We start from the raw sequence: 27,023 nt of genomic DNA on the forward strand, positions 1-27,023 counted from the left end.
TTAATTTTACTTAAATATTGGTCTATACTAATAAATATATGTTCATTATCCTATTTATAACATGTAAAGTCAATGTTTCTTTGAATATATTCATCTAGCATAGTTGCCTCCTTTACCAGCGCATCAGAAAACGTCTGGTAATGTTTAGACATCAGGTCTTATAATTCAAGACCGTGCTTGTTGAAAAGTTTTAACAGGTCTTGGTGGAAAGGTGACCCATCCATCAGTCCAGTCGGATAGCGCCAAGACCTAAGACCTTTAGGGAAAACACCCTCACTTAAGCACTCATGGAAATAAGCAATCTCAAATTGAATAATTTTGTATTTCACTAGTTTTTGGTTGAAGAGCTTCAGTTGTGATGAAATGTCAATGGGTCCCCCAGCCGGTTGCTCCTTTGCACCACTGTTAGATGGCCCTTGTAATGTTAATGGTTCCAGTAACCATTTGGACAGTTTTGGATCTCCAATAAGCCCCGGAGATCCGTTCAAGTTACCACATGGGTTTTCGTTCTCAGTACAATCCCGTTGTATAGTTTTGTCACACTGTAAATTTTCCGTTGCCCCTTGTTGTAAATTAGGGGATGATGTTAAGTCAATCTGAATGTTGTCTGCAGTGGTTGTTTTTTTATTGAGTCAGACTGAGTTGCATTCTGTAAAGAAATGTGTGTTTGTGCTGCAGTTGAGTCAATAGAAAATGAATCAAGTCTCTTTGTTAGTATATCCACCTGCAGTACCAAGGACTCAATAAGGGAAAAAAGGTTCTTGTTGTCACCATCTTGTTGTATTTTGGTAGGAACAGATGCAGTTTCTTCAGGAATGCCAAAACACTAAGTATCACCAAGACACATGTTCAAACTAGGAAACAACACAAAAAGCTGAAAACTGAGTCTTGACCACCACAAACGTTGTAACAAATGAAAAAGGTTTATTGGATTAAGCACTTTTCGTCCCACACAGTTGTGGGTCTTCTTCAGATAAAAGCAGTTCACACAACACTGCAATAAATATCATGCACTCCTAGTCACAGGTTCACAACTAGCAATGCTGATAGGCTAACTCCATCAAGTATTTAAACTAATAATAAAACATTAATTATGTATGTATCTATGCATACATATATCAAAATATACAAAGATTTAAACACTTAAATATTATTTATATATGTAAATAGATAGTCATTTAATTTTTTTTTTAAAAACATTAAAAAAAAAAAATATATATATATATATATATATATATATAAACAGTAATAAATGCATCAAGTGTGTGTTAGTATAAATGACCATCTATTTACATATATAAGTAATTTTAAGTAATGTTTTATTATTAGTTTAAATACTTGATGGAGTTGTTAGTCTATCAGCATTGCTAGTTGTGAACCTGCACAATATTTATTGCAGTGGTGTGTAAACTGCTTTTATCTGAAGAAGTTCCACAATTGTGTGGGCCGAAAAGCACTTTATCCAATAATCCTTTTTTATTTGTTACAATGTTTGTGGTGGTCGAGACTCAGTCTTCAGCTTTTTTGTGTTGTTTCCTGGTTTGAACTTTTGTCTTGGTGATATTTTATGTTTTGGCATGTCTGAAGAAACTGCATCTGTTTTTACTACAATACAACAAGATGGTGAGAACAAGAACCTTTTTTCCCTTATTGAGTCCTTGGTACAGCCGGTGGATATACTAACAAAAGAGGCTTGATTCATTCTCTGTTGACTCAACTGTAGCACAAACACACATTTCTTTACTGAATGCAACTCAGTCTGACTAAAAAAAAAACAACCACTGCAGACAACGTTCGGATTGACTTAACATCATCACCTAACTTACAACAAGGGGCAATGGAAAATTTGCAGAGTGACAAAACTATGCAACGGGATAGTACTGGGAACAAAAACCCATGTGGTAACTTGAACAGATCTCCGGGGCTTATTGGAGCTCCAAAACTGTCCAAATGGTTAATGGAACCATTAACGTTACAAGTGCCATCTAACAGTGGTGCAGAGGAGCAACCGGCTGGGAAACCCATTGACATTTCATCACAACTGAAGCTCTTCGACCAAAAACTAGTGATATACAAAAAGATTCAATTGGAGATTGCTTATTTCCATGAGTGCTTAAGTGAGGGTATTGTCCCTAAAGGACTTAGGTCTTGGCAGTATCCGACTTGACTGGTGGATGGGTCACCTTTCCACCAAGACCTGTTAACACGTTTCCACAAGCACGGTCCTGAATTATTAGACCTGATGTGTAAACATTACCAGATGTTTTCCAATGGGCTGGTAAAGGAGGCAACTATGCTAGAAGAATCTATTCAGAGAAACATTGACTTTACACTCTATAAATATGATTATGAATGTATATTTATTAGTATAGACCAATATTTAAGTAAAATTAAGGAAACTAAATTTAAGAAACTTAACAGGGATCGCCAAGCCTATAGCAACGGCCGAGCATACTCAAAACTTCCCCCTTCTGAAACAGGATTGCTCATTGGCCAAGACCTGTTTAACGGAAGTGAACAGGTCAACCAGCATAACTGCAGAGTACAAAGTGATAACTCGGTTCAGCAACAACCTCCACAAGTATGTATTAATAACACTCAGTTTGCAAATGCTAGAAACTTGGATTATGCTGCAGTTGTTTCAAGTCATGACCAGTTTAATGAGCCACACACAGAACAACATGGAAATTATTGGAAGGGAGCCTTGTATTACAACTTGAGGCAGAACACCAGCCATTCAAGCAATTACAACAACTTCAACAAACGGGGGAAGAAAAGGAGGTAATTATGACTGATTTCACTAACCAAGGAGACTGTTGTATCATGTTTAATGTGAATAGAGACTTCAAGATTTTCAATTATACTGACTTACAAATTGATACTGTATTAATTGAGTTTCTTTCTAGAGGTAACACGTTTGTACCTAGTAGTATGGCTGATTTAGTTAAAACTTTAATTGATTTGAAACTTTTTGTTAGAAAATTGCATCTGAAGCTCCTCTTTGGGAGAGACATGGTTAGGGACAATAACCTTCATGTTGCTAGTATGTTTTTACCACCAATGCATCCTGTTTTAGCCTTGTTTGATAAAAAGTGTGAAACAGACTTATGTAACATGTTGTCTTTGAATGCACACAAATGAAATGTAACACTTAATGTATCCATGGACAAAAAAAATTGCTTTAAATTCTATTAGGGAAGCAGGGGTTAGAATTGTGCAACCCAACAAGGGTGGTGGTTTAGTTGTTATGCTAGAAGAGGATTATATTGAAAAAATGTTAAGAATACTAGATAGTAACACATACCAGGAGAAGTGAAGAAATTAACTTAACCAAGCATATTCAAGGATTCACTCATTTTTCAATGATTTATTTGAGGGATGAATTGATATGCCAACCTTGAACTACCTTACTATGCTTACACCTAAGATCCTGATTCTTTTCAGGATTCCCAAGATTCACAAATCATTGATAGACCCACCCATGAGACCCTTAGACGATGCTAGAAACAGCATTACCTACTCCTATGCAAAAGTCGTGGATAATATTCTTAAGAAATATGTGGTGCAGGAAACCACCATTTGTAAAGATTCATGGTCATTCCTTCAGAATATTAATTAAATTTAATAAAAACCTTAACTTTTTGACTATTGACATGAAGGATTTGTACTCATCTATACCCCATGAGGAGAGGATAGAATGGGTCAATTTTATGCTCAGGAAAAGGGGAGCTTCTCAATCAGAAATAGTATTAGTGGAAGAATTGTCAGACATTGTGTTATCCTACAACTTCCTGAATTTAAACAACAAAATTTACCTCCAGAAAGACAGTGTGGCCATGGGTTCCCCATGTGGGGCAAGTTTTGCCAACTTAGTCATGGCCTACTGGGACCAGGAAGTTGTTGGGAAGAACCACCAGGTGGCAAACCAGATAAAGTACTATACATGTTTTTTAGACAATATTTTTATACTAATAGAAGGAGATGAGAGAACAGCCATTGAATTAGTATCATTCTTTAACTCAACTTCCAGCTTCTTGTCATTCACACATACATATAGTCCTAATAGGATTCCTTATTTGGATGTAGACTTATGGAAAGACTATGGGGAAAAATCCTTCTGTGCAAAAATTTACAGAAAGGAGACTTATTCCAACAGCTTCCTGCACTACACCCTTGGTACCAGAAGAAATCAGTAGTTAAAGGCCAGCTGGTCAGGGCTGCACATATGGTATCAAGGGATGCCGACTTTCTGGACGAGTGTCAACTACTGAAGGGTAAAAAGAGAAGGGGTAAGTCAGGTTCAAGGAACCCCATGGAGGAGGGGTATGCTTCAATGCAACATGTGCAATTTTTGTTCACACACGGTTACAGGGGAAACCTTTTGTATCAAGAACAGTAATTATAAGGTGAAATATAAATGTAATTGCCAATCAAAAGGTGTTATTTATTTAGCTCAGTGTCAACAATGTGTAGCATTTTATTTTGGTAAGACAGACAGGAAGTTACGAGAGCGGGTCTATGAACATTTGTATCATATCAGAAAAGGCAAACTGGATAATGCCTTAGCCAAAAATACATTAGAGAACCCCAACCAATAATTTAGAGCAGTAGATTGTATTCATTCAGATGGTAGGGGTGGCCCTGACTCTGTACACCTAGAAATATTGGAACTTTGCTGGCAGCTATGCACCAGTGCATGTTCACATCCAGGTTTAAATGAAACATGTTCCATAAATTGCATTTTGAAGTTGAAGAGTTTTACTAGGTAACCTGTCTGCATTAGTCCATACATACAAATATGTTTACACAAAGTACGTGTATTACTACACACACACACATATATATATATATATATATATATATATATATATATATATATACATACACATACATACATGTATATATATATAACACATATATATTAACACACATATACACTAAAACACACGATGCATTTATTACTGTATGTATATATATATATATATATATATATATATATATATATATGTATATATATTTTTTTTTTTTTTAATGTTTTTAAAAAAATTTAAAATGACCATCTATTTACATATATAAGTAATATTTAAGTTTTTTAAATCTTTGTATATTTTGATATATGTATGTACAGATACATACATAATTAATGTTTTATTATTAGTTTAAATACTTGATGGATTTGTTAGCCTTTCAGCATTGCTAGTTGTGAACCTGTGGCTAGGAGTGCATGATATTTATTGCAGTGGTGTGTAAACTGGTTTTATCTGAAGAAGTCCCACAACTGTGTAGGATGAAAAGCGGTTTATCCAATAAACCTTTTTTATTTGTTACAAGACTCAGTCTTCAAATTTTTTGTATTATTGAAAAGCCATTATATCGAATGGCTTTTCATCTACCCTTAAAAGTCAAACTCTTATAATGGCAAAAACCCAAATGAGCAAATCCTTTCCCTGGGAAATTGCTAGCCCTACCACAAACTACACACTACTTTAAACATAACAAAGTGGGTGGCATCACCCCCCCCCACCCCCTGATGTGGGGGACTATGCCCTCTCACCCCCCCTTACTAAATATACTAACTCTGAGCTTGCACTACAGTGGGGAGAAGGGCAAACTCACAAGGATGGCCGAGCGGTTTCTTTCCCAGAGAAAGAATTCGCTCATTCGCGTGTTTGCTATTATAAGAGTTCGACTTGTACAGGTTGATGAAAAGCCGTTCAATATAATGGCTTTTTGATAACGTAATATAGACCCAAATTCAGGTTACCCTGCTTCCCATTATAAAACATACCACTGCAGGATTCCTGTTTTTCACTGGTAATTCTGATATGGTGAGTTATCCTTAGTCCCATGCCCTTGCCCTGTCTGCCAAAAGACAAGTGAGGCTGCTTTAGCCAAATCATTCCTGTTTCACTTTGCAAGCTCCAGCTCATGCCCTGCAGATGCTCTGCATGAGTTTCGAAGACATTATAGCCTTACATTGTTGGTGTGCCTTCCACAGTTTAAACCATGTCTCAGTAACTGCACAAATATCAACACTCTCCAGGGAGTGGAGCTTATTGTTGAGACTCCTAGCACGAAGCAGCAACACCTTTAGTTATCTTGAGTAGAATGTACTATGTCTGAAGGTTTATCAGATTGGCATTACCTAAAAATGGCACTATGGGCTGGATAACGCTTTGGTGAATATCCAAAACCTAGTGGGAACACATACAGACCATCCCTTTCAAAACAGTGTGGTCTATCGATCATGTCCTACAAATCTGACAGATATTGACCTCCCTTAAAATGATAGCAACAACTAATCCAATTGTTAAAGTCAATCATATTCTTTTTATATTGTGGTATCATCCTTGGAGAAGGTAGAATGCTGCTCAGTGCTAGGCTCATACCTGCCTGAGACACATAAAGTGAAAGATCTATCATGTCGCTCTTCATATAGTCCAGGGAAGTATTCCTCAGGTTATTAATACCCACATGGACTATGACAGATTCATACTGGAACTTCTGGTTCAGTGTCCTGAAAGTGTGTGTGTGTGTGTGTGTGTGTGTGTGTGTGTGTGTGTGTGTGTGTGTTTGTGTGTGTGATCTGGTGTATCTTTGTTCCTGATAGGCAACTGACCATGACTGCCTCCTTGCTCGGCCTGGTGACTGAGGCATCAGTCTTCCTCACAATACAGTTTCCAGTGACCAATATATCATGTTGTGTGGTAGTTTTGTTTAAGGGCTTAGAGGATGAGACATTGTGAAGTGCAGCTGTATGTGTCCAGAGGAGTGTTATCTTGGTGAACTATTTGGAAGGTTGCTGAGGACAGCATATGGGAGACCTTTGAGGTTTGAGTAGACTGAATTTAAGAGCCTCAGCAAATGTGAGTTTGCTTGTGTCTGATCCATAATAGCTGTAGTGTGTGTGTTACTGGCAACCTGTTTGGAGATATCAGTGTCTGTATGGGAGAATGTTGCATCCAAAGTCACAGTATAATTACATCTCTAAAATACTGTGTCTGCTTAAGAATAAGGTGGTTGTCAGTAAACATGAGATTATCTCAGGATGTCCATTTCCACCATTTTCACCAGGCTGGCTACAGAGATAGTCGAAAAGTGCATATCCATGGTTGTGGATCCTCTTTTTTGTGATCTTTGAGGGTCAGTGTAAAAGGGATTTGTAATTAACTAAACTAGGAGATTTTTGGCTGGGTGATAGGTATAGGATTGATCCAAAACAACTCACTAGGAATAATGTTTCTCAGCAGGCAAACTAGCTGCTATCTACATAGCACACAACGTTTTGTATAAAAAATTGGAACTGTAGGTGCCTGCGTCTATACAGGGCACTGCAAACCCCTGTTGCACAACTCAGCACAGGTTATAGGACATTGATGGTGGACCTATGACACATGTATCAAGGGTGACACATGACATGACATTTATGGTGACACGTCAGCGATCACCAACACTCGAGTTACCAAAGACACTGCTTTTGTGTTCATTGCTCATGTGAAGTGCACTGAATTATTTTGTGCCAGGAACTTTTGACATGCCAAACCCAAAAGTTTCAACATCACTGTTATAGGAGATGAGTTAGACAGGAATCCAATCAGTAAACAGTAAAACATCATTATAAGTCTAAATATAAGGCTCAGATCCTGCAGCAATTCACAATTCTCTCCCTATTGTGAGTGATATTACAAGACTAAAGTCCCAGATCAAGTAAAATGCAAGCAGAAGAAAATGCAGTAGAAATGTAATAAATGAGGCTTAGATCCTGCAGCAATTCAAAATGCTCTCAATATTATGAGTGATACTGTAAGACTAGAATCTCCATACCGAGTAGAATGCAGACAGGAAAAATGCAGTAGAAATGCAATATGAGGCTCAGATCTTGCAGCAACTTACTATTCTCTCACTATTGTGAGTGTTATTACAAGACTAAAGTCCCAAGACCAAGCAAAAGCTAAAGTAGATTTATTTTCCCTTAGAAGCTGCTTGTGCTCCAACTGAGGAGTCCCTTAAATTGTTCTTAGCAGCTCAGAAAGCACATTACCTAGGCTTTCTACAGCATTTGCCACTTTAACTGAAATCTCCTAATCCCCAATAGTCTCATACCCCTTGAGAGGCCCAATAGTATAGACACAGCAGTAAGCCCCAAATTAAACCACATCCTTCCTCATTAAAGGAAGCAAAGTTATACCTAGTATTGTGGATAGTCAGTTCTCCTCCATTTCTCCTGCCAGCGTGATTGACATGGGTATGCTGAGGCAGTGTAGCAATTACCAAACACACAAACCTCTCACGAAGAGCAATGCACGGCCAACCAAACTATGCAAGTAACACAACGGCCAGCAATTCTTGATCCAAAACCACTTTAATAGCAGATTAACAAAGGATATATAATATATATCCTGCTCCAAACCAGTTTGGTTCCCTTCTTCAGTAGACTAAGATTTGTAAAAAAGCCAACATCTGATTTCCTTTTAATAGTGTCAGTACACATTATGGACCAATCAAAATTCAATAATTTTTTCAAACATATTTTCTTAATATAAAGTAGACCCAACAACCATATTATAAATATACCTTAGGGCTAACACATTGCCCTATATGTTAGTATATAAACTAATGTATGTATATAAAAAAATAAATGAAATAAAAATAAAAATAAAAAATAATAAATAATAATAACTGTTACATGCCTCGAGTATGCATCCCCGCCACACTGTCCGGAACATCCCAAAATCTCAATTCTGTCGCATTAAAAGAATTAATTCTAGCTATGAAGACTATGAGATAGCCAGCTTGGATCTTACCAATAGATTCCATGATAGAGGGTATTCTATGTTCGATATCAAATCTGCTAAATATATGTCAGACAAAAAAAGTAGGGACCAACTCATACAATATCAAAATTATGATCAAGATAAAAAAGGAGATGAAGTTATGAGATTGGTCACTACCTATGGTAGAAATAATCAGGTTATTAGAGGTGTGATAGAGAGAAATTGGAATATCTTAATGGCTAATGATATTCTTAGACAATGTCTGGGAACATGTTGTCAATATTCTTATAGAAAGGGCAAAACTTTAGCTTCTATGTTCTCACATTTTAAACATCATAGCAGTGGAGGGGCAAGGTATAAACAGCTCACCATTATGGGCAAAGAACTGATTGGCACTTATCCTTGTGGACATTGTATGTCTTGTTTGGATATTAATAAAACTAAATCTTTAGTAGTGCCAATACCAGTAAAGTTTATGATCTTAAATTTTTTGGCAATTGCTCGATGAGTTGGGTGATATATCTTGCCACGTGTCAATGCTCTGCATTCTATGTTGGAATAACTTCCAGGCCACTTAGAATAAGAATTGGGGAACATAGAAGTAATATTAAAAACAAAATATCTACTAATGCCCTGTATTTACATACTATGAAACATCTCACGGCAAAATTTAAGTTTACTATTATTGACAGGGTGGTTGGTGATAGGAGTCACCAGCAAGGCTGGGATAACATTTTGACAGAAAAAGAAAAATACTGGATCATACATTTGGGTGCATTATTCCCGCCAGGTATTAATGATCACCTATAATATATTTCTTGTGATATATATTTATGCATTATTATGATTATATATCTTATATAACATAGATTATTTATCTAATATTGAAAGATATATGTTTATTAAGAATATTATTATATCCAAATCATTGCTTTATATATCTAGATTTGAGGTTGACAATGTGCAAATATTTCTGTGTACTTTATTCTTTATTTTTATTATTATTTATTATTTTTTATTTTTATTTTTATTTCATTTATTTTTTTTATATACATACATTAGTTTATATACTAACATATAGGGCAATGTGTTAGCCCTAAGGTATATTTATAATATGGTTGTTGGGTCTACTTTATATTAAGAAAATATGTTTGAAAAAATTATTGAATTTTGATTGGTCCATAATGTGTACTGACACTATTAAAAGGAAATCAGATGTTGGCTTTTTTACAAATCTTAGCTCCACTGAAGAAGGGAACTGAAACCGGTTTGGAGCAGGATATATATTATATATCCTTTGTTAATCTGCTATTAAAGTGGTTTTGATCAAGAATTGCTAACGTGTGTTACTTGCATAGTCATGGTCTTGCTCTTCGTGAGAGGTTTGTGTGTTGGTGTTGCTTATTACCTCTCTGGAGCCATCTTGTTCCAGTCGAAGGTGGGAGAGGACTCACCACTTAGAGTATGCTTTCGGACTCTAAAAGCCAACATATGTCTGGTGTTTCTCTGTTTATGTATGGTCAGTACTTTATTAACTAGTGTTCCTGTTTGGATTACCGATTGGAATATAGGTGTTGAACTTCGTTTGGATAAATAATATGGTCCTGTTGGAAGCAAATTTTGGCTTGTCTTGTGGGTCCAGTAAGCCATGACACTGCGTAGAATCTGCAATATAGATGGAATTTCTGTTTATGTTTAATACTATTTTACTTCTGTCTGGTGGTCTTTGGAACATTATATCAAGGAACATTCAATATCCGGATATTCAGGTACTGTTTATCTAATAATAGGCGTTAAGCGTTTTGGGAACTATTATGGCCTTCTTTTCAGAGTCGGAGGGTCGACGCCAGGAATATGCCGAATGGAGCACAGTGACATTATAGATGTAGAATGGACATTTTATGACTTTCTATTTGTGGAAACCTATGTATGACAACGTATTGTGTTTCAAATATATGGGTCACCAGCGGTTGGGGCTTTGACACTGTTTGATGGCCCTTGTAATGTTAATTTGGGTTTCCCGTAAATTTGGACAGTTTGGATCTCCAATAAGCCCGGAGTACCTTAAGTTCCCCTGGGTTTTGTTCTAGTACAATACCGTTGTATAATTTGTAAATTTTAAATTTTCCGTTAACCTTTTTGTAAATTAAGATGATGTTTAAATCAATCTGTGGTTTTGCAGTGGTTGATTTTACTTTAGGGCAGACTGAGTTGCATTCTGTAAATAATTGTGTTTATCCTGCAGTTGAGTCAAAGAAAAGAATCAATCTTTTGGTTTCTATATCCACCTGCAGTACCAAGGACTCAATAAGGGAAAAGGTTTTTGTTGTCACCATATAATTGTAGGTTTTGGGAGGAAGGGATAGTTTCTTCGGGAAAGCCAAAACACTAAGTATCACCAAAACACATGTTCAAATAGGAATACACAAAGTAAACTGAGTCTTACCACCTCCGTTGTAACAAATGAAAAGGGTTTTTTGAATTAACACTTTTCGTCCCAAACAGTTGTGGGTCTTCTTCAGGTAAAGCAGTTCACACAACATGCAATAAATATCATGCACTCCTGTAAGGTTAACTGCAATGCTGATAGGCTAACTCCATCAAGTTTAAACTATAATAAAATTAAATTTTGTATGTATCTAGGCATACATAAATAAAATTACAAAGTTTAAATTTTTAAATATTATTTAGATATCTAAATTTTTATATCTAAAATTTTTTGAAAAACATTATATTATGGATATATATATACACATATTAATTGCAATAATGATCAAGTATGTGTTTGTCCATCTATCTTTAAAAATATAAGTAATTTTAAGTAAGGTTGTTTTTAAAAGTTTAAAACCTTAGGGTTAATTATTCAACAATGATAAGTTAATTTGGGTTACTCTGCAGTGGTGTGTTTAAAATGCTGGCTGAAAAAGGGTTTCCCGAATTGTGTGGATGAGCACTTTTTTCAATAATCCTTTTTTTGTTACAATGTTTGTAGTTTTGTATAGTCTTTAGGCTTTATTTGGGTTATTTCTGGTTTGAACTAATAATCAAAATTTTATGTTTTGGATGTCAAAAAACTGCATTGATTTTCACAATTTCAAAGATGGTCACAACAAGAACCTTTTTTCCTTATTGAATCCTTGGTAAGAGTGGATATACTAAAAGTTGCTTGATTCAGTATCTGTTACTACTTACAAACACATCTTTTCATAAGCACCCGACTGACTTAAAAACATGCTAGAATAGATTGACTTTTTTATCATTGTTATTTGAATGAGGGGCAATGAAATTTTGGGAAGTTTTTCTAACTATGCAACGGATAGTACTTGGCAAGAAACCATTGTTTATCTTACAACTCCAAGGGTTATGTTATTTAAAATGTAAATGGTTATTTAATTTAACTGATTCAGTGGTGCAGTTGAACTTATTCAAACCATTGCCATTTTAGGCCTTAAGATTTTCTATTAGTGATTTAAAAGATTCAATTGGATTGCTTAATTAGTGTAGCTTGTGTTCCCCGGTCTGGACTTTGGTATTGGCGGTATCCACTTGACTTTGGGGGATGGGTCCTGTTTAAGGATAAGTTTCGGCCTCTTCTTAGTTTTGGACCTGATGTCCCTTTTCAGATGTTTTCCAATTGGTGTATTTTGCCAGGGTATGTGTGCTATAGAGAAACATCCACTTTGACTATAAATATGATTTCAAGAAAGTTCTAGTACTCAAAACACTCTTATATGGATCAATTTGCATTTTTAATTGGAAAAACCCTTAAGGGTGAGAGCAACTAAAGCTTCGCCTTCTGAAAGGATTGCTATTGGGCCCAAAACTTTTTCAACGGAAGTGAACAGGTTTAACCAGCCCATGCAGAGACTGAAAGTGACCAATGAGGTTCACAAGTATTAAGTAACAATCAGTTTGCAAAATATACTTGATTATTATGAAGTTGTTTCAAGTCATGACCAGTTTAATGAACAGAAAAATGCAAATTATTGGAAATACCAACTTGTTGGTTGCAATTATTAAAATTGACCCAGTATGACGGGGAAAAAGAGGTAATTATAAATTTCACAGGGTAGACTGTTGTATAGGGCGTCTAGAGACTTCAAAATTTTCAATTTAAGGAGATGTCTATACTGTATTAATTGAGTTTCTTTCAAGGTAACCGCCAGACCTATTTAAAATAGGAAGAATTGCTAGCACCTTGGTTGATTGAAACTCCTGATAGTGAGGTGGGAACTTCTCCTTTTCCTACAAAAGAACAATACCTTCATGTTTTCTAGTAAGTTTTCCACCAATGCATCCGGTTGTAACCGTTGGTTAGAATCTGAATCAATGATGGAAATGTTGTCTTTGAATGCACACAAATAAATGTTTAAAAATTTAATCCTGGACAAAAAACTAAATTCTATTAGAAGAGGTTGAATTTAGGTTGGTTTTAGCGGATTTTTTGTATCTAGAAGAGGATTATATTGATATTTTGGAATTTTCTCGTTTAAAAACTTAAGATATTTTAATCAGACAGCTCAAAAGCATATTCAAGGGTTCACTCAAATCTCTTTAACTTTGAGGGATAATTGATATGCCAACCTTTAACAGCATACTAGTGCTTTAACCAAATGGCTCTGAATTTTTTCAGCAAGATTCGCAATAAATACAACTTGAGAACTAAAAATAATGACATGATGCAGGGCAGATAAAGGTGGGAGTAGATTTGGATAAGATTATAAAGAAGGATTAAGACAAAAATCACATTTGTACAAGAATATGGTACATTCAGATCTGACCAACTTTAAACAAAATTAAGTTTGAGTAGTGCATTGAATGGTATTTTCCAATACCATGAGACATTTGACTGTTAATGATCCTAATAAAAGTAACTATTGCTAAAATCCATAAATCCCTGATTCCCACCAGGCCTCCAATTGTGTTGATGTTATCGACAACACTTTATTTATGAAATATCTAAAACCTTTGTTTCTAGGTAAGACAAATTAAAGACACTACAAGTTCTACAAATTATGAGATGGAACTGCAGATGCTAGTACTTAGTTTTAACAATATTTACACTATGAAGAGGATTAAGCATTAATATTCATTTTCAATTTCTATTAATACATTTTAAAAATAGGGGTTTTTTTTTTTTTTTTTTTTTTTTTTTTTTTTTTTTTTTTTTTTTTTTTTTTTTTTTTTTTTTTTTTTTTTTTTTTTTTTTTTTTTTTTTTTTTTTTTTTTTTTTTTTTTTTTTTTTTTTTTTTATTTTTTTCTTTTTTTTTTTTTTTTTTTTTATTTTTTTTTTTTTTTTTTTTTTTTTTTTTTTTTTTTTTTTTTATTTATTTTTTTTTTTTTTTTTTTTTTTTTAAAAAAAAAAAAAAAAAAAAAAAAAAAAAAAAAAAAAAAAAAAAAAAAAAAAAAAAAAAAAAAAAAAAAAAAAAAAAAAAAAAAAAAAAAACAAAAAAAAAAAAAAAAAAAAAAAAACAAAAAAAAAAGAAAAAAAAAAAAAAAAAAAAAAAAAAACAAAAAAAAAAACAAAAAAAAAAAAAAAAAAAAAAAAAAAAAAAAAAAAAAAAAAAAAAAAAAAAAAAAAAAAAAAGAAAAACCAAAAAAACCCCTTTTAAAATTTTTAAAAATTTTAAAAAATTTAAAGTAATTAAAAAATTTAAGGTTTTTTTTAAATCTTTTGGTAAAAGGGGAATTTTTTTTTTAAAATTGGTACCCCCCCCCGATTACATTTTCCCCCCTAAAAAATTTAATTGGTTTTTAAAAGGGGGTTTTTTAAAAAAATTACTTTTTTATTAATAATTTCAAAAATAAAATTAATTAAACATTTAAGTTCATTAAGATTAAGAGGAAGGAAGAGGAGTTAAATTTCACCTTAATGATTTCTAGGGGGTCTTTGAGTTCAGAAATCAGAATTTAAGGGTTCTATGGTAGAATGGAAGGTAAACCTAACCTATGAAAAAAAAAATTTTAAACTGGTTATGATCCTCTACCATAAGGAGGTGGTTATTCTTGACCTATCACCTTATAAAAAAAGAATATACCTACCCCTTTGGGAGAAGACAAACAGGGGAAAAACTAATATTGATAATCAATGGTGGAATAGTTAGCCTTTTGAAATAGATACAACTACCACATTTCAAAATGTGCTTAATCTGTCAAAGTGGAACTAACATTAACAAAAAAATATTAATAAAGGTTTAGGGTTTGTCGGATTTTGGGAAAAATAAAAAAGATATTTTGGAATTTTGCCGTCGTTTAAACCTTAAGATTTTTTTCATAAAATCAAAGAACTGAATTTAGATTTCTAATATTTCAACTCCTCTAAATCATGTTAGCCTTTAAAGCATACTAGATTTACATTTTCACCATATTTTAATACTTTATGGATATTAGCCTATAAAATGTATTGGAACCTAAAATAAGAAAGAATTATTTATGAAAGTGTGGAAACTGTTTTTGAATCAAATGTTAGAGAAAAGGTTAGCAATAATCTATTATTGTTAAAGAATGATTTAAATCTTTCTATATTAAAAGAAATTGATGAATGCTTTATGCACTTAAAAGGATTTGTCAATGCAAAACCCAAATGAGCAAATCCTTTCCTGAAAGTACAAGCCCTACCACAAACTACACACTACTTTAAACATAACAAAGTGGGTGGCATCACCCCCCCCACCCCCTGATGTGGGGGACTATGCCCTCTCACCCCCCCTTACTAAATATACTAACTCTGAGCTTGCACTACAGTGGGGAGAAGGGCAAACTCAAAGGATGGCCAGCGGTTTCTTTCCCAGAGAAAGAATTCGCTCATTCTGTCATTTGCTATTATAAGAGTTCGACTTGTACAGGTTGATGAAAAGCCGTTCAATATAATGGCTTTTTGATAACGTAATATAGACCCAAATTCAGGTTACCCTGCTTCCCATTATAAAACATACCACTGCAGGATTCCTGTTTTTCACTGGTAATTCTGATATGGTGAGTTATCCTTAGTCCCATGCCCTTGCCCTGTCTGCCAAAAGACAAGTGAGGCTGCTTTAGCCAAATCATTCCTGTTTCACTTTGCAAGCTCCAGCTCATGCCCTGCAGATGCTCTGCATGAGTTTCGAAGACATTATAGCCTTACATTGTTGGTGTGCCTTCCACAGTTTAAACCATGTCTCAGTAACTGCACAAATATCAACACTCTCCAGGGAGTGGAGCTTATTGTTGAGACTCCTAGCACGAAGCAGCAACACCTTTAGTTATCTTGAGTAGAATGTACTATGTCTGAAGGTTTATCAGATTACATTACCTAAAAATGGCACTATGGGCTGGATAACGCTTTGGTGAATATCCAAAACCTAGTGGGAACACATACAGACCATCCCTTTCAAAACAGTGTGGTCTATCGATCATGTCCTACAAATCTGACAGATATTGACCTCCCTTAAAATGATAGCAACAACTAATCCAATTGTTAAAGACAATCATATTCTTTTTATATTGTGGTATCATCCTTGGAGAAGGTAGAATGCTGCTCAGTGCTAGGCTCATACCTGCCTGAGACACATAAAGTGAAAGATCTATCATGTCGCTCTTCATATAGTCCAGGAAGTATTCCTCAGGTTGTTAACACCCACATGGACTATGACAGATTCATACTGGAACTTCTGGTTCAGTGTCCTGAAAGTGTGTGTGTGTGTGTGTGTGTGTGTGTGTGTGTGTGTGTGTGTGTGTGTGTGTGTGTTTGTGTGTGTGATCTGGTGTATCTTTGTTCCTGATAGGCAACTGACCATGACTGCCTCCTTGCTTCGGCCTGGTGACTGAGGCATCAGTCTTCCTCACAATACAGTTTCCAGTGACCAATATATCATGTTGTGTGGTAGTTTTGTTTAAGGGCTTAGAGGATGAGACATTGTGAAGTGCAGCTGTATGTGTCCAGAGGAGTGTTATCTTGGTGAACTATTTGGAAGGTTGCTGAGGACAGCATATGGGAGACCTTTGAGGTTTGAGTAGACTGAATTTAAGAGCCTCAGCAAATGTGAGTTTGCTTGTGTCTGATCCATAATAGCTGTAGTGTGTGTGTTACTGGCAACCTGTTTGGAGATATCAGTGTCTGTATGGGAGAATGTTGCATCCAAAGTCACAGTATAATTACATCTCTAAAATACTGTGTCTGCTTAAGAATAAGGTGGTTGTCAGTAAACATGAGATTATCTCAGGATGTCCATTTCCACCATTTTCACCAGGCTGGCTACAGAGATAGTCGAAAAGTGCATATCCATGGTTGTGGATCCTCTTTTTTGTGATCTTTGAGGGTCAGTGTAAAAGGGATTTGTAATTAACTAAACTAGGAGATTTTTGGCTGGGTGATAGGTATAGGATTGATCCAAAACAACTCACTAGGAATAATGTTTCTCAGCAGGCAAACTAGCTGCTATCTACATAGCACACAACGTTTTGTATAAAAAATTGGAACTGTAGGTGCCTGCGTCTATACAGGGCACTGCAAACCCCTGTTGCACAACTCAGCACAGGTTATAGGACATTGATGGTGGACCATGACACATGTATCAAGGGTGACACATGACATGACATTTATGGTGACACGTCAGCGATCACCAACACTCGAGTTACCAAAGACACTGCTTTTGTGTTCATTGCTCATGTGAAGTGCACTGAATTATTTTGTGCCAGGAACTTTTGACATGCCAAACCCAAAAGTTTCAACATCACTGTTATAGGAGATGAGTTAGACAGGAATCCAATCAGTAAACAGTAAAAACATCATTATAAGTCTAAATATAAGGCTCAGATCCTGCAGCACCACAATTCTCTCCCTATTGTGAGTGATATTACAAGACTAAAGTCCCAGATCAAGTAAAATGCAAGCAGAAGAAAATGCAGTAGAAATGTAATAAATGAGGCTTAGATCCTGCAGCAATTCAAAATGCTCTCAATATTATGAGTGATACTGTAAGACTAGAATCTCCATACCGAGTAGAATGCAGACAGGAAAAATGCAGTAGAAATGCAATATGAGGCTCAGATCTTGCAGCAACTTACTATTCTCTCACTATTGTGAGTGTTATTACAAGACTAAAGTCCCAAGACCAAGCAAAAGCTAAAGTAGATTTATTTTCCCTTAGAAGCTGCCTGTGCTCCAACTGAGGAGTCCCTTAAATTGTTCTTAGCAGCTCAGAAAGCACATTACCTAGGCTTTCTACAGCATTTGCCACTTTAACTGAAATCTCCTAATCCCCAATAGTCTCATACCCCTTGAGAGGCCCAATAGTATAGACACAGCAGTAAGCCCCAAATTAAACCACATCCTTCCTCATTAAAGGAAGCAAAGTTATACCTAGTATTGTGGATAGTCAGTTCTCCTCCATTTCTCCTGCCAGCGTGATTGACATGGGTATGCTGAGGCAGTGTAGCAATTGCCTCATGTACACTAACAACCCAAGCTCAATTTGTGAGACATGTATATACACTAAGAATTTGGAATCCTTGTTCTCTCATTCACAGAACAGTGACAATGAACAGGTTGTCAGCCCACATACTACACCTCCTGCACAAACCACGCTCTTAATATAAACCATCATACGCAGAGGTACTCACCAGAAATTTACCTAAACACCAGAGACCTCTGAAGCACAAACATGCAACACCTAATACAGTACCTACAACACTCAATACACATAGAACAACAAGCACATGTGTCTCACCAAACAAGCCCCCCTCAGAGGATGCAGACAACTATGTTGAACAGTATGCCAATGCAGTACACAAGCACCTGTACAACTGCATGGAATTAGTCATACCCAACAAAGCCTAATGGAAATGCTGCACATTCATAAAACAAATAGTATAACATGCACTCACTCTACAGAACTCAGCCTAGTATGCGACATCAACAGGACTTGCTGGAGAGATGGATATGTCTCACAGAGGTTACTTCTTCTCTGGAAAAAAATGCCCAATTCAAGTGAAGCAGAGTCCTTCGCTGATACTATTTAACAGTAATTTGGATGACTGGATGGGAAACTGCCAATTTCCCTGGGAGTTTCACCTGTGTCCATCTTGGACAGGTGCAGTTGTTGTTCCATTTAATACCTTGATATTCTTGGGAACAGGGGGTTGTAATTGGCTAGGTCTGTAAGGACCCTAGGGCCATTAGCCTATTAACCTCCTATGCTCCTATGAAAATACATATAGTAAAAATGCAGTAGGAATTACATAAATGAGGTTTAGATCCTGCAGTAACACATAATTCTCCCACTACTGTGAGGAATACTACAAGGCTATGGTCCCAGACGAAGTTAAAAACACAAACCATTGACCTTTGGTTAAAATAAGGAAAATGCAGGAAAGAACAATTCCTAAGTCAGATTAACACTCTGAATATTGCAGTGTGCACTAATTGAAATGTGATTCTGTGAAAGAGAGGCAAACTCAAGCTTTAAGATTCTAGTTGGAGTGCCTTATCAGTTTGCACTATTGGAACCCAGTAAAATTATCACTAGGAAGAGCTTCCAAAATGTATTTTACAGTATGGGTAGACAGCTAAAAAGACAGCAAGTTTGAAAGTGCAACAAGAATTTAGCAGATGGGTAGAAAAATCAAAAAATGAATGCAGTCAAACAGCAGTTTTAAATTTAGAGATCTTGAAGATGGAAAGGAATGGAAGTGAATACCTTAAATAAGAAAACTCTTAGGTCCTCCCACTAATTGCTAAATCTAATTCCTATTCAGTCAATGAATGCAAAAGGAATGTTTGCTAACTGACCTCAGCCAACAACTTACTAAGACTGAGAAAAAAAACATTTGCAGTAAAATAAAATTTAAAATGCAATAAACTGTAATATAATAAGACCAAAATCAAAAGTAATGGGACTAGCCAAACCTTAAATGTTGAAAATCCAAAAATAAATGCAGTCAAACAGCAGTTTTAAACTCAGAGGTCTTGCAGTTCTCAAATACTTCAGAGAGTGCCACAGCAGTTTCTCACTGCTTAGGTCTTCTTGCTACATCCATTCCAAAACAATAAGCACTATTACATATGCCAATATATAAACCATAATTTCTGCACAAACATATAGTTACAAGGAGTGTGGGTGGAATTCAGAGATTCCTTGAGTAACCCACAAGTACCTGTGTACATAGAGCAGCAGTGTTTTATGAGTCATAGATATCACACGGCAGTGTAACACAGCAAGGTTTTATGCACTACACAGCAGTGAGAAACAGTATGTTAATGAAGGAATATGATATAATGGGCTATAGTAATGAGGTAGCTGCACTCCTTGAAGCAATGCCCTTCAAGGAAATGTGAGCAGTTGAGGATTCATAACCAATTATGCTGCACAGTGTTTGTGAAGGGCAGAGTTCCAAGCTGTAAGTGTGGGCTGCTTCCCTTCCATGCACACAAATGCAATTCTGTTATCAGAATATGTGCAGGATAAAATGGAGATACTTTGCCATGCTCATATTGCTGAGATAGGCAAGTCATGGTTTGTTTACATGGGTGTGCATGTCTTTGCATGCCTGCATGTTACAGTATTAAATGAGCATTGGGGAAGTGTGTGAGTGGGTAAATTGGCAGCAGTGTGTAAATGTCATGTGCATTTGTGTGTGTGTGTGTGTGTGTGTGTGTGTGTGTGTGTGTGTGTGTGTGTGTGTGTGTGTGTGTGAAAGAGAGCACTTGTGTGCATGTCCATAGATTTTGTGTGTGTGTGTGTGTGTGTGTGTGTGTGTGTGTGTGTGTGTGTGTGTGTGTGTGAAAGAGAGCACTTGTGTGCATGTCCATAGATTTTGTGTGTGTGCGTGTGTGTGTGTGTGTGTGAGACAGAGAGGGAGAGAAAGAGAGAGAGTACACCACTCGTGTATGCGTGCATGCATGTGTGTGTATTTGTGTGTGTAATTGCATGTGTGTGTGTGTGTGTGTGCGTGTGTGTGTGTGTGTCTTGGAGGGACAGTCACTGCTTCAGTGTAGTCAGGTTATGTCACTATGCAGTTGTTTCATCTGTACAGTAGACTGATTCATTGTCTTATAATCCCCAATTAATGACATGCTGCTTTTTTGGGAATGTTCATAGGTTCATAGGTTCATAGGTTGATACTAGGCTATCAGCCCTAGGGCCTATACAAGCCTAGCCATAATAATTCCCTGGCTATTTCTTCCCACATTATTTACTTTCCTGGACCCCTGTCTAGCAGGGTGACTGACGTGATCCCTGGGGTGAATTTCCTTTCTCCCATCCAATCGTCAAGGTTCCTCTTGAAGAGGTCCCAAGAGGCACTCTGCTTGACATGTATGGGCAATCTATTCCAGAGTCTGGGGAGTCTCTGGGTCAGGAACCTATCCCTCCAACATGTTTTGTTTATTGTGATGACAAGGTTTAGATCCCTGGAGCGTGTAGCTCTGAGGGATTGGGATTTCTTTAAGTGTAGCATGTCCAACAGCTCTGGGTTTGACATGGCCTTGTATGTTAAGCAGAGATCGCCTCTGAGTAGACGATATGTGACAGAGTATAGCTGGAGTTTTTTAAGGCGGTCAGCGTAGGGCATCTGCTTTAGGCCTGTGATTCTTTTAGTGAGGTATTTCTGAGGCCTTTCCAGTTGTTGCAGATGTCTTGAGAGGTACATACCAAATGGGGAGTTGTATTCTATAATGGGTCTAATGAGGGATGAGTACAGTGGGACAATGACCTCCTTTTTTCTGGATGAAAAGCCCTTCGTGATTAGGTGTGCCACATAGAAGGATTTCCTGACTGTTGTGGCGATGTGGTTATCGAAGGTGAGACCACTGTCCACCTGTGTCCCTAAGTCTCTTATCACACTTTCTGTGTTTAGTGTACTGCCACCTATATGGTAATTCATGGATACATGTTTTTTCCCAAAGGGGATAAGAATACATTTCTTGGCATTGAGCTTGAGCCCATGGCTCTGGCACCAAGCATCTGTTTCTGTAAGGCCCTTTTGTAGAGTATCCACATTATTTGGGGATTCAATAATGGCTCCCAGTTTGTAGTCATCTGCAAACTTTGTTAGCCAGAGTCCCTTAGTGTTGACCTGTACTTCAGAGAAGTAGATGCCAAACAAGAGCGGCCCCAGGACTGAACCCTGAGGTACTCCACTTGTCACTTGTCTGGAGCTGGATTTGGAGTCGGCTACTTTTACAGTGTGGGTTCTATCAGTAAGCCATTTAGCAACCCATTGGGTGACATAGGGATTTATGCCCAACTTAGTAAGTTTATCTATGATTCCAGAGTGGGGGATGGTGTCAAAGGCCTTGGCAAGGTCTAGATAGGCTGTGTGGACCACCTTACCCTTGCCCATGGCTCTAGAGACTGATTCAAAGAAGTCAATCAGGTTCAGGAGACAAGATCGGCCCTTCACAAACCCAAACTGGGTGGGGTCCAGTGTTTGAAGGTTGCCAATGTCTTTGTTTATAAGTTCTATGATAATACGCTCCATGGCCTTGCAGATAAGGCTTGTCAGACTGATGGGACGGTAGTTTCCGGGATCCAAGGTGGATCCCCCCTTGTGGATTGGGATAACTGTAGCTCTGTGCCACTCAGTGAGCACGAAACCTGAGGTGAGGCTATGATTAAACATGACACTTAGGTGAGGTGCCAGTTCATATTGTAGTCCATGTAGTACACAGCCCGGGATGTCATCTGGTCCCATGGATGCTGTATTCTTGGCTTTAGAGAGTGCGTTTTGTACCTGTGTGGCCGTTATTACTGGAATTTGGCAATCTTCCAGTATTGAGATGGGCCATGTGCATTAATATGATTCATTAAATGGCAAAGATTGGCACAGTGGTAAAATGCCATGTTTCTGTTATTTTCTATGATTGCTGGGGTATACTTCTTTCAATACATTAACTCTCTGTTTTGTTTTTGTTTATTTAAGCAGCTAAATATCCCTTGAAGCTCTTCCATACAGATTTTTTTCACCAATAAATTTAGTTCAGTGTTTCTTTTGCATAAAGTAAAAGTGATTGTAAATTGCTATTAACTAGTGCCTTCATATTCTTCAAGAAAAAACAATAGGGAAACAGAAAGCATAATAGCTCAGTTTGTCTGAAATATTTCAGGGATGAAGGAAGAATCTGAACTCATTATCCGTTTTCCTCCTTTAGTTAAATAATTTTAATTACATCCACTATATACAAATGCCTTGCCTTCTTAAACAGTGACACTTTCTGAAATGCAATGCAGTAATATCAGCTGTGTTATATTCAGTCTGTTTATACTAATACAACTCTAAGTTGTTTTAGGAAGGACACACCAAACACCTGATTAATCACCACACCTCACAAGCTGTGAGGTAAATAATGCATTATTATGCAGATCGTATGCACATATCTGAGAATTTCAGTTCCAGAAACAATGTGAAGGTTTTTGCAGGTTATGAATGAATATGATAACTTGCTGATGCACAGGACGGTATCATTGTTACAGTTGTCCCTGTGATAAAAACTAAATAACTATCTAGCACAAAATGTAACCCTCCTGTCTGTTGTTTAACTCATAGTCACTAGCATAAGAAGGTACTAATGAATCCAGGGCAAATTTAGTAATGCAAAATCAACAATATTTTTTTTTACTTTATATCTCTGTTGTTCCACACATTAAATAACAGAAAAATCAGTTGCTTCTCTATGTTGGAAAATAGTGCATTCAATAATTCCTGATACTTTGTTAACTCTGATCAATAATGAACCGTTGGAAACCAGGAATGTGTCACATTAAAAAAGGCACTAAATAAGATTTGCACTGTATTTTGTTTGATGAAAGGAGGGCTGATTAGGTATGTCTTATTGCTCCATTGCTGCAATTGTAAAGCAAATTATCATTTTTGGATCACAAGCTTCATTACTGCAGAAAAATGGCTCAACACTGAAGTCAAACTGCAAAACATTTTTAAGCATTTTTCTAAATGGTATATTGGCACAAAATATTACCCAGAAGCAGTGAGTTAACACAGCAAGCACCCTGCTGATTTCAAATACTGACATAGTTTGTCTTTGTAGTTTGCCTAGTTTCCAAGACAACACAAATCAATCAGTAAGTCCAAAAAAGCACTGAAGCAGCTGTGATTTGTTACCATTTAGGAAGGACAGTGCATTATACATTCATACAAAATTTAAAGGGAGAGCTAGTTATTAGAAAAAGAGATTATATTCAACCTCTTTACACTAATAAAGCTGTAAATTGTTTTAGGAAGCACACACCAAACACCTGTTCATAAACCCAGACTACTCAGATGCATTCAAAAATGGAAACAGGTAAGATAAAAAGGTGAGAACTGTTTTGGAACCTCCAAGTCCCCATATGTTGCATTCTCATGAGAAGCTTAGATCACTAAGGGTTAAATCCAAAAAGGTTACCATAAGTTGTACAAGAAGTATACACCTCGCAGTAACCTTTCCATATTCAGAGACACTAGTATCATGGTGTTTTAACATGGAGACAAGCAGCACCATGACAGGCTGCCCTCACAGTCATGCTAAATGTTAATGAGGCATTAAAGAGGAGAAACATATGCTAATTAGCCATGTGCTGTCCCAAGGAAATGCCTGTGTTAAGTCATTTATGCAGCCAAGTGATTCTTGTTGCTTGGTTGCATAAGTTAACATGCCTACTCATGTCAACGAACATGGCCAAAAGCTTATGATGGCCCATCACTGTAGAGATAAGTATCGGGGAGTGTGTGTGTGTGTGTGTGTGTGTGTGTGTGTGTGTGTGTGTGTGTGTGTGTGTGTGTGTGTGTGTGTGTGTGTATGTATGTGGATACATGTGTCAGTCTATGTGTGTGTGTGTGTGTGTTTGTGTGTGAGAAGTTAGTGAGGAGTAGGCTAGCTAGGTGCGTGTGTGTGTGTGTGTTCATGTGTGTGTGCATGAATAAATGTGTGAAGTTGTGTGTGTGTTTGTGTGTGTATATGTGTGTGTGTGTGTGTGTGTGTGTGTGTGTGTGTGTGTGTGTGTGTGTGTGTGTGTGTATGTAGATGCATGTGTGAGTCTATCTATGTGTGTGTGTGTGTGCGCGTGTGCGCCTGGGAGGTTGCAATAATAGAAGTTAGTGAAGGGTAGGCTAGCTTGGTGTGTGTGTGTGTGTGTGTGTGTGTGTGTGTGTGTGTGTGTGTGTGTGTGTGTGTGTGTGTGTGTTCATGTGTGTGCGCATGAATAAATGTGTGAAGTTGTGTATGTGTGTTTGTGTGTGTATGTGTGTGTGTGTGTGTGTGTATGTAGATGCATGTGTGAGTCTATGTATGAGCATGTGTGTGTGTGTGTGTGTGTGTGTGTGTGTGTGTGTGTGTGTGTGTGTGTGTGTGTGTGTGTGTGTGTGTGTGTGTGTGTGTGTGTGTGTGTGTGTGTGTGTGTGTGTGTGTGTGTGTGTGTGTGTGTGTGTGTGTGTGTGTGTGTGTGTGTGTGTGTGTTTGTGTAGGGGGCTGTCATGCCTGTACACTCCCTTCAACTGCAAAGTAAATACTGCAACATTAAGGTGGACACTAGCCTACAGGGTTAACTCTTTCATATCATTCTTTGATGGCACTTATGATCAGTGGAAACACTTGACACTAGGGATAATTATTTTATATTGTGCCTTAATGGCACTTAGGGTCAGTAGACACCAGAGATAATATATGCAGTGTACCTTAAAGGCAGGTAAAAGTATGCCATATTTTGCAGCACAAAAGAGGAAAGGGAAGTGGCCATTAGGTGCTAGAGGTGCTCTTCTCAAGTGATAGAGATGCTCTTCTCAGCATGCTGTAAAAGCACTAAATGATTCAAATCTGCACCCTCCTATTTAAAACAGCAAAGATCCATCCTCTATACCACAACTAGACACAAAGGAGCACATACAAAACATTGCTTAAGTGTCTTTAACAAACTGAAATTGTAAAGTGAAAGGGGTAAAGATTTTAACCCTTTTGCCTTTTATACAAAAAGCAGGAGGATTGACCCACTATGCTAACAGATCTAATAGTGTGGTTAGTTTTGTGTGTACAATACTGGGAGGAACACTAGACAGCACCAGAGACATTATTTAAACTATTACTGGGACTCCCTTAAAAAGCTGATAGAGCATCAGCTCTAGCATCAATACTCAGTCTATGAACATTAACAAGACTGAAAATCTAATGTTGGGCATTACTGACTGACTTTAAGGATCTGTGATTTATGAGGACAGGGGCACATTTATAAGATAATTCAGGGATATTGTAATAGAGGTATGTGGTGTGTATGTGTCTGTATGTGTGTGTGTGTGTGTGTGTGTGTGTGTGTGTGTGTGTGTGTGTGTGTGTGTGTGTGTGAGAACAAGTGTATGTGTGTGGGAGAATGAATGGGGGCATCTATGCCAACACAATGCATGGCCTGCAGTGTTAACTGCTATAGGAACGTGCTGATCTGCACTTGTGGTTCTTGACAGCAATTGTGAGACATGCAGTTTGGCTCATAATGAGTTCTTTCCTTTCTCTGAATTGGAAAATACTGCACCATGGACGCAAACCGTTTTTACCACAGTCATTACTGTGAACAATGCAGCTCTTTCTGATCCTCAGGTACATTTACTTATTTATTTATTTATTTATTCATCTTTGTTGACCAGAAAAGTCATACTGGACAGAGCCCATTTTCAGCTGAGATGCATTTAAGATACTCAGGAGACAATAAATTATTTATGAAAGTACATTACATAGATAGTTTTTAAGACATCAAGATACAAACAGGAATTTTTTTTCTGTAGTGACATTGTACAAGAACAAAACAGGTATTTCTTCTCTGGTGACGTTATTCATGCTAGTAAACTCAAATGACAAAACATTTATTATGCAATCAATTTGTTGCAACATATGTAACAAGCAGACATTAAAAACTGTGCTGGATTTTGGAGAGAAGATTCTTAAGAGTTGATTTGCTCCATAATTTGTGGCTGGATGCATTTTTCTAGTATTTATGATAGAGGAAGTAGGATGGCAATAGGTCTGTAGTTGATGTGCCACCTTTGTAGAATAATATTGTATAGGATTTTATTTCCATATGGATGGGACATATCTCCAAGGTATGGATTGGTTTATCAGTACGGAAGAGTGAAAATCATGGCATCAGCTGCCATTTTATAAATATTCTGTTGGAAGGTGATCAGAAGCCAAAGAGGATGGTTTTGGATTCAGCAAAAGTTTTTTTTTTTTTTTTGGAGAGATGGAGACTGGGAGGAAGGAGAATGAATGTGACTGGTTAGGACAGGATGGAG

This window comes from Protopterus annectens, chromosome 1.part2, assembly GCF_019279795.1.
Source record: "Protopterus annectens isolate FY-2018-M chromosome 1.part2, PAN1.0, whole genome shotgun sequence".
Lineage (NCBI taxonomy): Eukaryota > Metazoa > Chordata > Ceratodontiformes > Protopteridae > Protopterus > Protopterus annectens.